General features: G+C 32.6%; 1 protein-coding gene across 1 annotated transcript in view; it reads right to left on the bottom strand.

The window, feature by feature from the left end:
• The window catches only part of PCLO (piccolo presynaptic cytomatrix protein), a 400,611-nt gene that overhangs the window by 209,420 nt on the left and 174,611 nt on the right, over positions 1 to 16,580 (bottom strand). The gene's annotated exons all lie outside the window — the stretch shown is intronic.

Raw genomic sequence — 16,580 nt, 5'->3', positions numbered from 1 at the left:
ATGTCTAAGCCATGGTCACCTGCACTAAATCAACTGATAGGGTCTTTAGACATACAAATTCCTAGGAAGTACACCAAAACCATTTTAGCAGAATCCTGGGAGAGGAAACAGAAAGACCTGCCTTTTTGATAAATTGGTTAAGAATTTTTGCAAACTAAATACTAAAAACTACTCTCCGATAAGAATACAGAACAAATGATCACCTAGGAGACAGATTATGTTAAAATAATACTATGAAAGAGTTCCTCCCTGATTGGTGTGTGTTATATTTTTTCTTACATTATATCTATTCTATTGTTTAAACGTAAAGGCTATGTATGTAGTTCTAATTGTCACCATTGAATGTGTACCCATTCTATAAGGCACAGGGTTAAAGTGTCATACAAATATTATTGCTTTCATGTATTACACTGTACTCTGAGAAGTTCAATTTCAAATTGCTTTTCATGCTGGCTCACTCTTTCCAGTTGCTTATCTTAAATTCTTTGGATAAAAAAATCACTTATTGCTCTAGAATACTATCAGATATCTAAGTTTCATTTCTTATTTCAGGATCCAATTACTTTAGAAACTAACGATGTTGCTTAATAACTATGATTATTTTGCAATATGTAAGCCATTATAATTCTTATTTGCTGATCTAAAAGAGTAAAGACAAAAGTCAATTCTGTAAATGTGGTAAAATGCTGCCAATAAAATATTAGGATATATATGTACTCATTTGTTTTTTGTGTATATAATCACTCAATATCAGTTCTCTTGTTAATTTCATGTCTAAGGAGCTCTGAAGTGAATTGTGTGCCTTCTTTAATTAATGTCTTTATATAAAAGTCATAGGAAAGAAGATTTGATTCATTATGTCAAATTCTAAAAGTTCTAGCTCTTGTGTTGAACAGTCCCTGAAGGAAGAACTTCCGTAATACCTACAGAAAATCAATCTTCATTGATAACGTAGTTTTAAAAACAATTACTTGGTTGAGACACATCTTAAGAGATTTTCATTCAGAGCCTGAGTTTTTTATTTTTATTTTTTTGAGATGGAGCCTCGCTTTGTCACCAGGCTGGAGTGCAGTGGCGTGATCTCGGCTCACTGCAGTCTCTGTCGCCCAGGTTCAAGCAATTCTCCTGCCTCAGCCTCCTGAGTAGCTGGGATTACAGGTGCACGCCACCACACCCAGCTATTTTTTGTATTTTTCGTAGAGATGGGGTTTCACCATGTTAGCCAGGATGATCTAGATCTCCGGACCTCATGATCCACCCGCCTTGGCCTCCCAAAGTGCTGGGATTACAGGCATGAGCCACCATGCCCAGTCCCAGAGCCTGACCTTTTAAAACACAAAAACAGATACAAATGGCTGCATTTCTGTGCAGTTTTGCCATATGGATTCTAAAAATGAAATACAGGTGTGTATTAAGCATCTCCATAGGCCATGTTCTAATATAAATAAGTTAGAAAATTTTAATATACCAGAAATACAGGTTTCATTCCATTGGAAATTTTTGTCATTTAAAAAAGTGTGACTATTTTATCTGAGTTTTGGGGACAGGGACAAATTATTCTTACAAAATTGCCATCTCTTGCTACTTTACAGCATATGAGGCCACAATGGTACATGGCTTTAGGTACAAGAAAAATGTGTTGAGAAAATAAAACATAGTGATAATTTCAAGGTAGTATACTCATTATTTTCCTATAATATGAAATTGAGGTATCAGGATAAAAGGTATCATCTATGCAATCTATTTTGTCACATAAAATATTTCATTGTCCCAATTTAAAGTAATGCTTAGTAAACCTATAAAGTGGTGATAACCACTAAACTACTAACGTTTGTAATGCAAACAGAAGGCAATAGTGTAAATCTGAGAGATAAAAGATCTTATCCTGAGAGCCTCATTGACTATTTCAAATCAATGTTTTGCTTAAATAGCCATCCATGTTCAGTTAAACCTAGCATTTTAAGTAATCGCTATTTTGCAATTATTTTTAACGTAATGTTGCTATACTCAGTCTCTTGGGTGCATGACTAATTTTCATTGGGAAGGAAAGAAGGCAGCCAGTCTTTTGAACTTACACTCTGACTAATTGTCACCAAAATTAATTTGGAGCTAATATTTCTATTACGTCAAATTATGACTAAATAATTCATTCATATATCTATTCTGTATGTATCTATTTGGTTTATATCTATTAGTTGGAAAGTATATATGCAAAGGTTATTTCATCAAGGAACCAGCATTCAAGTAGAAGAAATAATGCATGGTTGAAAATAAGTAAAATATGCAGTAAAAACAAAGAGATGGAGATACTGTGTTGCAATGCAGAAGAGGGAGATACCACTTCTAGTTAGGCGTTTTCCAAGAAGGTTTGGCCTTAAAATAGATACGTTAATAAACTGTGAATGTGAAATAAATCCATTTTCCCAAAAATATGTCTTGTCACTATTTGACATAATAGAAATATGAAATGAAAATGTCTATTCATATTTGATAGCAATCAGTCAAAATGTAAATACACATCAGGCTAAGGCCTTATTTCATTCACATTGAAATTCAATAATTAAGAGATGAGGCACAGCAAAAATCATATAATACATGCCTGAAAAAAGGCAATGATTAAAAACACTAAATTTGACCAAATCTAGATAAAAATTAAACAATAAAAATGTTCTTTAGCTTTAAGAAGATAATTGAAGATAAGGTTGGAGAGGCAAGTTGAGATTCTCTGTTAGGTGGCAATTATTCCCAAATAAATGGCACTTATTGCCACAAGTAGACATTTTGTAGAAGAAACTGGAATCCAGTGACGGTTCTTATAAAGGAGTAAAATCTGCTTTGTTAAGATCAGTCTGGCAGAATGTGGTTACCAACCTATGTTGATAAAAATTAAATCTAGAGGTGGAAAGAAACTATTAGAGTAAATGGAAAGGATGGAATGAATATAACAGGATTATCTGAGGAATTTAGTTTGAAACATTAGGAATTTGATAAATTATAAGCCACAAAGAGTATGTTTTTCAACAATTAGAAATGCTAAACTGGTGGTTTTATATGTGTCTCTTCTCTTTTCGGTAGCCCTAGGACCAAAAATAAAATGTCAATAAATTCAACAAGCAGAGGAAATTATAATGTCAATAAAGAGTTGAAAGGGAACAAAGCCCTACAGTAACACCAAACATTTTCTAGTTATATATATAAATTCAAATTTTGTTTATTAAGGGGGAGCATAGGAGTATCACTGGAGGAAAAGGCAGAAGCTAGGTAAAATACAAAGAGGAAATGAGAAAAGAAAAATTGATCAGGTTTTTCACAGTGAATAAAAAAGAATAACAGTAAATTTTCAAGAAAGTTTATTTTGGACAATATGGGTAATCATCATGATCATATCATCATTAATTATAAACAAACTGACTGGAAAAATTTGCTTCTCCCAAAATTTTGGAAATACTCTATAATCACGTAAGATATAAACATTTGTAGGTCACAATTTTTTTTTCATTCTTTAACAAAAATAATCCAAAGATTTTTGTATCACTGTATTCAGGAATTTGGTTAAGAAATACTGTGTTTATAGTTCCAAAAGATGTTATCTATACTCTTAGTTCCTAAATAGCCACACCATTACATTTTCATATTGTTTCTGGTCCAGTAGCAACCTGGAAATCAATTAAACAAAATTATTTCACTTATGTAACAACTCAATATATCAATGCCATATATGACTTTTACTAGCTGAAAATATTTAGCCAGACATAGCATTAACTCTTCCTGTAACAGTTAGAATTGTGATACACATGATTATTCATATTTTGCCTTAAGGTTAAGAATCAAATGAGTTAAAGTTTTATCTTTGAAATATCTTCTTATAAATATAGTAAGACAACCAGCAGTTTTATCTGTGTATATATTTATATATATGTGTGTGTGTACATCTGTGTATACACACATAAAACTGGTTGTTATGTGAAATAATAGACATATATATATAAAAAACACAATTTCATTCTATATGTGTATATAGATCTATCTATATGATATCATATAATATATCATGTTATATATTATATAATATATAACATATACGATATGGTATATGATATCGTACAGATATATATAAAATAAAATCTCATTTTAAGGTGTTGTTTGCAAGATTTTTCCAATACAAATTTCTTCATTACTTTTAATGGAAAAAGTAATGGAAAAAGCCACAATTACTTTTGCATCAACCACATATATATGTACTGAGAACATCTCTATTATATTTCTGAGTTTACTATGTAAAAAAATACAAAATATAGATGCTTAAGGAGGCTTTTAAAAAAACATGCTAATCATCCTTGTGGATGCTTTAAGACTGCTTCCATTTTTTCCCTGTGATTTTAAAATATATTTTGAATATGCTATTATAAGTATTCTCTAATGGTATAAAACAATAAAAGTTTATGTTTCATCTATGTTATCATTAAATATAAACAAACTCAGAGGCCCCCAAATTATGAGGCCAATCACTATTTATTCAGTGCTTTAACATTAATAATCAGGGTATCAAAATTCATCTCCAAGTAGGAAAAATTCTGACAAGTTGAATATATAAAATAACACCACACCGATCACAAAATACTCAAATTTATTCAATTGTCAGCTAGTACATGTTAATAAAACACATTTATTTTAACATCAATTCACCAGAGCTTGTTCAAAAGAAAACAATGTTTAAAAAAATCCATTCATCTTAAGAAGGAAAGTAGGAAATGAAGGCAATAATAACCCAGAGAAGGGATGCTACTGTGCCACTCAGCATTTTTCCATCAATAAGCAATTTGCTTTATATAACATTTCAGCTGTAACTATAGCAACAATACCATTAAGGAAAATCTCAGAACTTCAGGGCTGCCTATTTATCTTTCTAAGGATCTTTTCCAAAGCATAATAGTAAGACCTGTAGCAGGTTGAAAGTTTGCTTTTCGACTTAAAATGGTAAAGAAATGGTGGTCACAAAACCTACATGAGCATTCATATTTGTATTGGAGAAATCTTCCAAACACTACCTTAAAATTAAATTTCATTAAAGATCAAGTGAAGTGATGAGGAAGCTTATATCGTTTCCACCCATAGAAGTATTTAGTCAAAGACTGGGTAGGTCACGTCTCAAAATTTTGTAAAGAAATCCAAGCAATGAAGGAGATTGGTACTGTAACATCGAGCTCCCTGCCCACTATGAAGCTTTTGAGTCAACACAAATTTTACACAGGTTTTCATTTATCTATATTTTTGCTTATCATTCAGGGTATATTTCAAAAAGAGAAATAATTACACTAATAAACTGCTTAGAATTCATCTTTTTACTCACTGACAAATACACCAATTGGAGAGCAATGTTACGCGTAACTTGTCATTTTTATCAATGTTATTTACAATCTCGGCAATATGGTGTTCTATTCAACTCAGATCCACGCATTCTTACAATGTGACATTCTGATAATTGGGTTTTTTAGTTATAAATTCATTCCCTTTGTGACATCTATAAAAGGGAGAAGGATTGAATTCATAGTTGACACATTCTTCTTCCAGACTACACAATCAATTATTCAGACTACAAGATCAGGACATTAGAAATCTATGATCATTCCCGAGACCGCAGTTTATAAGTATACATAATGATGTATTTGTGATACTTCTATGCTTACTCTGTCCCTTCAAAAAATAAATGAAACGTGTGTCAGGTCCTTTCATCATTATATTCTTTTATCTAGAATGTGCAACTTCATTCATATTTTGTTTCTTTTAAAACCACTGATACCAGAATAATTCAGGTTCAAAATATATAATTGAATGATTGAGGTTCTTTCTCATATATAGACATAAGATTATATCAAATTATATTAGAACATAAATATGTATATGAATACAATGTTGAGAAATAAAAATAGTCCACATAAAATACTAATTTCCAGTTGAATTGCTGAATGTGAAGAATATAAATTAATAATACAACCTAATAGAATACAGGATACTGTTAGAAACTTGTACTAGAATTAACATTCCTCGGTCTAGGTTGATTAGTGGTCATGTCCCTACCCATCTCTTATCTGCATGCTTATTTCTGCAAGACCTCACTCTTCCGTATACCAAATGAAGTCTCTTTGTTTCCCTCATTAGAACTTGCATTCAGCAGAAGACAGATAAACAAACAAACAAACGAACAAAAAAACTTGCAATGTAGGTTTCTGTATAATGTAAAATACATTAACAGATTTTCCATAAATAGCAGCATGCCAACTAAAATTACGTATATTACAACCAGATATTAAAATTGTGTTTAGAATATGATTTCATACTCTTGATTGATACTCTTTTTGTGTTAATTTTGACTAAACCAGGACCATATTTCTGGTTGCTTTCTCATCATAATTTATATATTTCTTCTGAAACTAACAATCTCTGAATCTTTGATGTTTTCAATACTATTACATAAATAACACATAAATGAAAACTTGCTCTAATTTTAATACCTGTGAATTATTACATTAACACAATTTTGACAGATCTGAAGAAAATCATATGCTTAGTTTTCTTTTAAAAGATATATATAGCTGGGTGTAGTGGCTCGCATATGTAATCCTAGCACCTTGGGAGACCATGATGGGTAGATCTCTTGAGGTCAGGAGTTCGAGACCAGCCAGGCCAACATGGTGAAACCCCATTCATACTAAAAGTACAAAATTAGCCGGGTGTGGTGATGGGCACCTGTAATCTCAACTACTTAGGAGGTTGAGGCAGGAGAATCATTTGAACCCAGGATTTGAAAGTGGCAATGAGTTGAGATCATGTCACTGTGTGATTCTCAACCAAGTAGTTTACTTGATCTGAGTTTAATTAGAGTCATTAGATTAACTGATCATCTACCAGTGTGTGTATAAAGGACAACCCCAAGGGCACAGCTGATTTCTCTCTGGTAACCAATGATACACTAAACTTATGGGTAATCACACAACTTACTGCAGTGATTTTAGCTAACTTTAGAGAAAATATAAGACTTAGAAGAAAGGCTTATCTGTGGGTTCATAGCTTTTTTTTGTGATTTTTCTAGTGTACTAAGTTTTAGGCAGATATTTATGTATTATAAGTGTGGTATAAAAACAATCAATAGTTTTAGAAATATATCATTTATGTCATATGTGTGTCAAGTTAATTTTTAAAATGTAAACAGTTCTCCTCCCTCTGCTCTTATATAGGTGTATTTTGGTATATCTATTATAAGATCTGTATATTGATTTTGCATGTGCAAATAATTACATCAAAGCAAAAAAACTTAGACTCAAGTCTAAGTTAGTCACTAGACAGCACTACAAGCAATGAAAAATTGAATTTTAAAACAAAATTTATTTAAAAGATCTAACGCACTTCATCATAGGGAAATTTTATGTTTGTTACGATTACGAAGAAATATGCATTTGGAAGACAGATCATTTAAAACACACTACAGCCAAATGAAATTTGTGGAACATGTTACAAGATAAAAATCAATCCCCTCACTTACAAATTTAAGCCTCATTGTGGATATAATATTTAAAGACAGAATAATTTCACAGACTAGGGAGTCTGACATGCATAAGAGGGTGGGTCGCACTAGACTGTCTGGATAATGCAGAATGGATACAGGTGGTGGGAGAGATTGGTTAGGTGTTAAGCCCTCCTGTGATGTGGTAGAACACAGTGCAGTACTGGAAGCTCTTCTTGCAGGGAAGAATCAGTATGTCAATTCTGCAAGGTGTAAACTTGTCTAGGTTGAACTATGTTTCCCAGAATCATTTGCCCTAAATATTTCCCATTACAGTGTATGATATTGTTTGGCTCTGTGTTCCCACCAAACCTCTTTTTAAAATGTAATCCCCACGTGTTGAGGGAGGGACTTGGTGGGAAGTGATGGGATTACGGGGGCAGTTTCCTCATGCTGTTCTAGTGATGGTGAGGAAGTTCTCATGGGACCTGATGGTTTAAAAGTGGCAGTTTCCCCTGTGCTTTCTCTCTCCTGCCACCTTGTGAAGAAGGTACTAAATTCTCCTTTGCCTTCTGCCATGATTGTAAGTTTCCTGAGGCCTTCCCAGGGATGCGGAACTGTGAGTCAATTAAACTTCTTTGCTTTATAAATTACACAGCCTCAGGCAGTTCTTTATGGCAGTGTGAAACTGTCTAATACAGTGTATAACAGGAAATATTTTGTATGGGATTTGGCAGGTAGTAGAAGAAAAGCAGTAGCCATACTGGGTTTTGTACACCCAGAGAATCTGAGCAGGGTCACCAGGGGCTGTTAAAGGTTACCCATGCTGTCAATTGTTTTGCTTGGGATAGGAAGCAGGAATGCAGCTAATCTGTTTTCCTCTAGATTACCCTTCAGCTTGTCCATAGGCATTTAGCTTGGAGTTCAGTGAGAAGGGACAGGCATTCTGACCTGTCCTCATGGGTTCCAGTTTGTCCTTCCTCTCCCCTACTTTAAATATTTCTTTCCTTCCTCTGCCTGCCCTTCAGACTGAAGCTCCAGCAATCTTCAGCAATCACTTAAACAGCTTTCACAACTGTGTATGAACAAATCTCTATACCAAATCTCTTATTATATATATTTTAAACTTCCTAATCATTCTGCTTTTCTGATTAAAATCTAAGTGATACAGTCAGGCTGAGTCAACTTGTTATTCAAGGGATGATAATTTTTTACACTTTTATCCATGATTGTTGCTGTGTATGCAAAGTAATTCTAACGAACTATTTTGGATATTAACTTGCATGGCCAAGAAAGTGCATTTTACTGGAATTCAAGAGAAATACGAACTGTTTCAGTCAGTGTTAACATGCATAAGTAGTCACTTCAAAGGTTTAGTTTTAAAAAAAAATTATGGTGAGCTATTTCAATCATCAACATAATTCGTGACATGTCAGGTGACTGTTACGTTAATTAGCCTGATTTGATCATTCCACAATGTTTACATCTATTGAAACATCATATTGTACCACATAACCAAATACAATTATAATTGTTATTATTTTTTTCTTTTTTAAACATTTTTATCATTTTTGTAGAGACAGGGTCTCGCTATGTTGCCTGGTCTCAAACTCCTGAGCTCAAGCCATCTTCCTGTATTCGCCTCCCAAAGTTCTGGGATTACAGGTATGAGCCACGACACTTGGACTAAAATTATTTGTAAATTAGATATAAAATAAAAATTCAAAAAAAATTTAAAGGAGGTAAATATCCACTCACCAACTATCCACTTAAGAAACAGAACAGTGCCAATATTATCTAATACATGGGTTTGATACATGCAGGTGCTGTTTTCAATAACATCCTATTATATATCCTCCAAGAATAACCACTATTTTAATTTTTGTTTTGTTAGATCTTTGTTCCTTACTATGGTTTAAATAGTATACACTTTTTTATGTTATTTACTTTTGTATACTTTTGAACAATATATGAATAGTTCTGTGCCTTTTTTACCTTTTTGTGTTTTTACAGTAAACATTGCCTGGGTGCAAAATTCATCTTTTTTTAATTTTTTGCCCAGGCTGGGGTACAATGGTGTGACCTCAGCTCACGCAACCCCTGCCTCCCAGGTTCAGCAATTCTCCTGCCTCAGCCTCCCAAGTATCTGACATTACAGATGCCCACCACCATGCCCAGCTAATTTTTTGTATTTTCAGTAGAGTCAGGGTTTCATTCAGTATGTTGGCCAGGTTGGTCTTGAACTCCTGACCTCAGGTGATCTGCCCGCCGTGGCCTCCCAAAGTGCTGGGATTACAGGCAGGAGCCACCACACCTGGCCCAAAATTCATCTATTAAACAAGTGTGGGACACAAAGAATAACTTTAAAATGAACACCCATGAGCCACTGATCCAACTACAGAAATGAAATAGGATCATTACATTTGAAGCTTCTTTCAAACTCATTCCTTTATATCCTCCTTTGAGTTAACTAATGTCCTAAGTATTATGTCTATCATTATGACACTTGGGGGTTTATTTTTGCTCTATGTGTTTGGACACCTTACTCTTTTCGCTCCCTATAATTTTAGAGTCAGAGTTGCAGAGTATCATTTTTCATATATCTCTTTTAAAATTAAAGTATTTCCTAAAAGTAAAGTTTAATACCATTTGCAAATATTGCTAATAATGATAGATAAACATAAATATATAAGACCATAACTAGATGTAGGTACTATGAGAAATGAGAGTTCATGACTCACTTAAGTCATTTTTATAATATTAGAGAGATCCCCGCCAAAACTCTGTGTGAAACTCAGGTTATGAGCCACCAGTACACACTCTCTTCACCAGGAAAGTTTTAAATTTAAAAAAAAGTAGTAAAGATCCTATAATCTGGGCAATTACAGATTGCTCAATTAATATGAGGCTAATTGTTAAAAAAAGGATATGATTATTAAATACTCAAACAGGAAGATACAATTTATAAAAATTTGGATAGTTCATTTTAAAAAATCCTTCTGTTCTATTTGACATCCAATGTCTAATCAGTATTAAATCTTTGTGAGACTTTGAAGTTGTTTAAATCCATTCATAAGATAATTATTACATAATTTCTATGATATTCCTATTGTTCTAAGTGCTATATATAATTTTTGCTCTTAGAAGAATCAAAGTAATTATATAGGAACTAACAAAAATACAATGAATATATATTCATATGTACTATATGCATGAATATATAACATATCCATACATATTCATGTCTACATCCTCATTTAGTAAAATAATACAATTAAGGTAAGAATGATCAAATCAGAATCAGGAATAGAGCAACTAATTGGCTGAAGTCACCAGGGAAACCTTAATAAAGTGAAATTTATTATGAGCTGTGGCAGACCAACTGGATTTGGAAAACAAAGAAAAATGAACAAAAGCTCCAGGAATAAGAAACACACACACACACACACACACACACACACCCCCACAAAACGAGTATTTTTCTTGGTCTAGGATAATAGAAACAAGTAAAAAGCTAGGTGGAGAATGAAAACAATGTATAATTCATATGCAGAAGATAAATATCAGTTATAGAATTTAGGCTGAAATTGGCAGGATAGAAAAAAGTCCAATTTTAAGTCAATATTTAAGAAGAACTTAGCTCTTCAGTTAAGGCATGATTGTTGGCATCTGTTTTAAAGCTACTCATTGATAGAAGTTATTCCTTTTCTTGTAACTGTTCATAGACTTGAGAATCCAAAGTGTCATATATTGAGGCTGAAATTCATTTGTGTTTCTTCAAAAACATATAAATAAATAAATAACCTGGAAGTACTGCCTGTTCATGGTAAATTTGAAAAATTTGAAACTATCATTGAAAATTATATTGAATTTTCTGATGTTATTACATTTGAAAACATGATTTGTATTGATGACATAATAACCAACCATATGGATGCATTTTATTTAATGATTCTTCAGTTAGAAGAGTATTGTAAATACAGCTATACAAACATACATCAAAATGTAAATTCAGAGAAGCAGTAAGAGGTTTAAAGTAGTTTTTTGTTTGAATAAATAAAATACTTATTATTTACTTTGCTACCTGGTACCTAACAGTATGCCAAAAATGTGTATTATACATTCCAAACATTCAGAATCCAATCTTTCGCTCAGCATATTTGCAGGCATTTTGTTTCTATCAGCAAACAGGTAGACACAGCCATATAAGGCTGAAGACCCATTAGCCATTGAAGGAATCTGAGAAAGTATAGATATTTTAAATAGATTTAACTTTCACATGTGTTGTTTGTCTCCAGTCTCAGTCACTAAGGATGGGAAGTAGTGATTTGGAACTGAGAAAGGGAAACTGGATAATATAGAAAGTCACATTGGCAAAAATACTGTGTGTTAGGCAGCATATACATTACCATTAGTAATTCTAGCACTACAGTATAGTTTAAGGGACACATAACAACCAAAAGTGAATACTAGTTTACATAAACCCAACTTTGAATAAAGGGCCTAAGTTCAATTAATTTCTTTAAATGCTAAAGAACAAGAGATATTTACTGATGGATCCTAACAACCAGGTCCCAAGCCTCACATCCTTACAATTATCATTCTCTAGAAAGACCACTGGGACTAACCCTAGAACATAGTCCATTCTGTTTGCCTCAGTCACCTCAAGACACCTGAGACATCCCAATCAACCCTCATTACCTAGACTCTCCCTCTCCCCCCTCCTCATACCTGCTCAGTGTTTCCTGAAAAGTGAGGATGTGAGGCCTGGAACGAATCAGGGGAGAAAAGGAGGAGCCCAGAGAGAGAAAGAGGAAAGTCTTGACAGAAACATGTGGAATGCTTTATTTTCACCTGTCCATATTGCTATCAGGACCATTGCAGGAGTGGTGTCACTGGGAATACATGGTGCTCTGAAGCTCCTGGAACATACGAGATAAAATTGCTCCATGGGGGAAGTCAGCTGGAGTCTCACTGCCTGAAATGTTCAGCTGAGTCAAATAAAGACTTTTGAGTTAGAAAGTGGCATGATTGAGTCTGTCATCTTGGAAAGAATATGGTAAAGAAATGTACCCTAAAAAATTGACAGTGCTTTCCAAGCCTTTGATTATGCTCTGTGGACTTGGCTGAAAAATAGAACTATAAAATAGAATTCCCATTTTGAACACATAGCTGGTTTCCATTTAGCATGGAACTTCCTCCCTAGGCTACTTGCATTTGAAGAGGACAAGTTTACCCTGAAGGAATGACAGATGCACTGTGGAGGTTACAAGCTTATACAGATGACTGTGGCAGCAGCAGAAGAACTGAATGAGGGAACTGACATTGCCAAGAAAAAAATTCCTAATTTATACAGAACATGATGATTTAAAAATAGAAGAGGAACACGTTCTGGGGGGAAGGCTAGAATATGTTGAGCTCCAGGACCCTGTAAATATGCTTATCTTATTGAATCCTCACAACAATCCCAGGAGTTTCTATAATTATGTTCATTACACAGATGAAGAAATTCAAACATAGAAACTAAAAAGTAATATTCTACTCAATAGCCAAAGCTAGTAAGCAGATCTCAGAGATGAGTCTATAGCTAAAGACCTATGTAACAAAACTGCATGTTCTGCACATGCACCCAAGAACTTAAAGTACAGTAAAAATAATACTTATCCACTGAACCATAATGAATAATTGTGTTAAAAAAGAGTACATGCAACAGATAACTTCATTATGAACACACTTCATAAACTATAGGGTACTATTCTGGGGGTGGGAGGGACATATAACAATAAATTCACTTGAGCGTAAAAAAAGATTCAGATCTTAAAGAATACAGAGGGTACTTAGGCCAGAGTTAGAGGTAGAATTACCCAGAGATGATAAGCAAAAGAAGAGAACAGCAGGAAGATCTTGAAGAATAGCTTCATTCAACAAGAAACCAGCAAAGCATATTCAACAGGATCATTCAAAAAGTGTAAGGAAAACCAGTAGTTTTTAGTAAATTTGAGTGAAGATCAGAATTTCAAGAAAGTGATAGGCAATATCACCAAATATAGTAATGAGACTAAGTGACGTATATGTCAAAAAGGTTGGCAGATGTCTCTTTCTATAATGGAACTGAGTTCTCTACATATTAATATTTCTTTCTTAATCCTTCATTTTGTTTCTGTCACCTTTGCAATAATTGTTTCGATTTTTCTCAGGTAGCCTGCATAATTGACTATAAGAATTGTTTTACTTGTAATTCAGGGACGTACCTATACTTAAAAAAATGAGTTATGATGGCTATTACATTGCTTCATCTTTACGTAATAAGAATAAGCATCTAAACATGTAAATGAAAAGAAGTCCTAGAATTAAACTCAAGCTTCATGTTAGAATATTGCCTCGAACAGCATTGGATTCTGAAGTAGAAGTTTATTTGTAGGTGTCATTTTTTTTCCTTATAGAATATTAAATAATCAGACCATACAGACTAGTTATTGTAGAATGTGGCTTAATACTTATTCCTATCTTTCTTCTCTGGTTTTGAAAGTGGACACATTGGTTAAAAGTAAGCAAGCAATGAGAATGTTCTGTATGCTCTGTATGTTAATGCTTATGTAGAAACTACTGCAGGAATCTTTATTCCTGAAGAAGCTACTGAAATATCACATATTTTCACCAGACACTATATTGGGTTCTGTTAATAGAGATTAGAAGCATGGTTGCTTATCACAGCAATCCCAAGGTCTAGCAGAGAAAAAGAAAATATGAATTGTCTCCTATATTTATAATACAAGTTAGCAGAAAATGCTCTGGAAATCAATGAAGATCCAACTCATACAGAGCGGGGATGAGACTCAGGGAAGGTTTTTCAGAAGGAAGTGACAACTGAGTTGATCCATGAAGAATTAGTGTTAACCAGTCAAAGTAGAGCATGCTAAATTGAAGGCAAGTTTGACAGGGTATTTCTTATAACCACAGGAAAATGTGCACAGAAGAGGGATTGTGACTGAAACATTAGAGGAGGCTCAATAAGCAGGCCTTTGCTCTCCCTCATCTCCTAGAAGAGTCCCTTTATTTTGTGATTCAAGATAAAAAACAGACCTTTAGATATTAAAACTTTGATTTTTTTTTTAAAAACCAACACAAATTTTACATTTACATTTAAATGTCAAATATAAATATATATTGAATAGTTATTAAGGTAGACTGGCTATTTAGCATTAAGGTATGCATTACTTTTATGGTAAAATTAATATTGTCTAATATATGAGTAACATTTTGGTCATATTTTAATATAATTTGATATTACTAATATTCTGGTACAATCTATGAAATTCAGAATATTTACTGTATGCATTGTCACAGGGTTAGGATTTACAATTAATCTTTATGATCCCATAGTGAGGTGCTCAGATATACAATGTTAATGAAATAATAGAATTTTAAATGTAATTTTATTTTATACAAAATTTGTATCTATATTTTAATTTTCTCACCTGTGAAATTGGGAAAATTAAATTAACACCTACTCTAATTCACTGATGTATTATGAAAAATAATGAGGTAAAAGTTACCTGGTAAACTGTAAAGCAGTCTATAAATTTAAAATATTTTAAAATTGCTTTTATTTATGTTTCTAAAACATGATTTTAAATGGGTTTATAATTACTCTTTATTCACACTGAGTACAAAAAATTGCCTTTTATAAATATATAATTTATTAATCAAAACATCATTTTATATTCATTTGTATTGTTAAGTTGTAAGGCAATCAATCCTAAAACTACTTTTAAATTTTTTTGGTTTAACCTATACTCATAATTAGCACTCTATCCAGTTTTGAAAAACTATCTTTCTATGACAATTAACCAATGTGTAGGGTTTTAAAAAATATATATGTTCCCTCTGGCTTTATTTAATAAAATATACTTCATAATAAACAATATTATAGCTAATGTTTAGTTTATTATAATACTTATTGCACATTCTATTAAATTTGTTAAGAATTAGAAATTTGGGAAAAGGAATGTTATATATGTTAACATTTTATTACATAATATACAAATGGCCTTAGCAAAACTATTACAGATCTAGCTAAAATTATATTTTATAATTAGCCAAAATTGTAAGTTTTTACATATATTTATATATATATATGTATATATTATATAATTATTTAAAACACGAGTTCATAAAATATATCATGTTAGCAGGTGGGAATGAAGTCTTGGACAAGACAGAAAAATGAAAGAAGAAAACAGTATTTCTAAGGACATAATCAATGCTTGTTTCAAAAGAATCATTTTTTCCAAATGTATTTGAGTTGTATGTTCTTTTACATTCTGTGTGAAAGTCAGGATAATCTCACTGCAGCAATTCTAAGAACAAGTGAAGATGTTATCATCCTAGACTGAATAGGGCTACCTTAAAACATGAATATATTCTGGCAGCTAGTAGGAAAATAAATGAGAAAAACTGACACCTTGAGAAAGAGCTGAATTCAGCTTCATTTGACATTCTGTTGGGACTTAACTATATTAAAAAAAAATGTTGTTAGATTCAAATCCTAGCTAGGAGAAAAAAAATGTTGCCTTTTAAAATAATTTTTCATCTGTAATCATAATATCTAACTATGGTTATGACAAATACATACAATTTAGTTATGTGAAGAAATTAATCTCAGCACTTACACTAATCAAGTCATTTCAAAGGTTGACTCTTAATGTGAAAAATTTTCTTTCTCTTTCCAAGAGTTAGTTACTTTTATGGTACCCTTCTCAAATATTAAGATTCCAAGGAACATATTTGTTTTAATTATTCGATCATTACCTGTCACTGAGAATTATTATCTTGAATTATTACAAAACAGACTTTAATTCTCTTATGGTATTGTCAAAATTGTCTATTCACGTTAGTTTATTTCAAATGTGGTGTCTGTGTGTGTGTGTGTGTGTGTGTGTGTGTGTGTGATGGAAGGCAGAGGATTCATTTTAAAAGGTGGACAATAAGCATTGCGGTCAAGGACCAAAAAGTACACATCTTGAGCATAACTCCAGAGACACTGTCATTATTATAACAAACTTCAGGAACAAAAATG

This window comes from Macaca mulatta, chromosome 3 (genome assembly GCF_049350105.2).
Source record: "Macaca mulatta isolate MMU2019108-1 chromosome 3, T2T-MMU8v2.0, whole genome shotgun sequence".
In the NCBI taxonomy this organism is placed as follows: domain Eukaryota; kingdom Metazoa; phylum Chordata; class Mammalia; order Primates; family Cercopithecidae; genus Macaca; species Macaca mulatta.
Note: the sequence above shows the minus strand (reverse complement) of the source record. Positions and strands in the feature narration are given on the sequence as shown.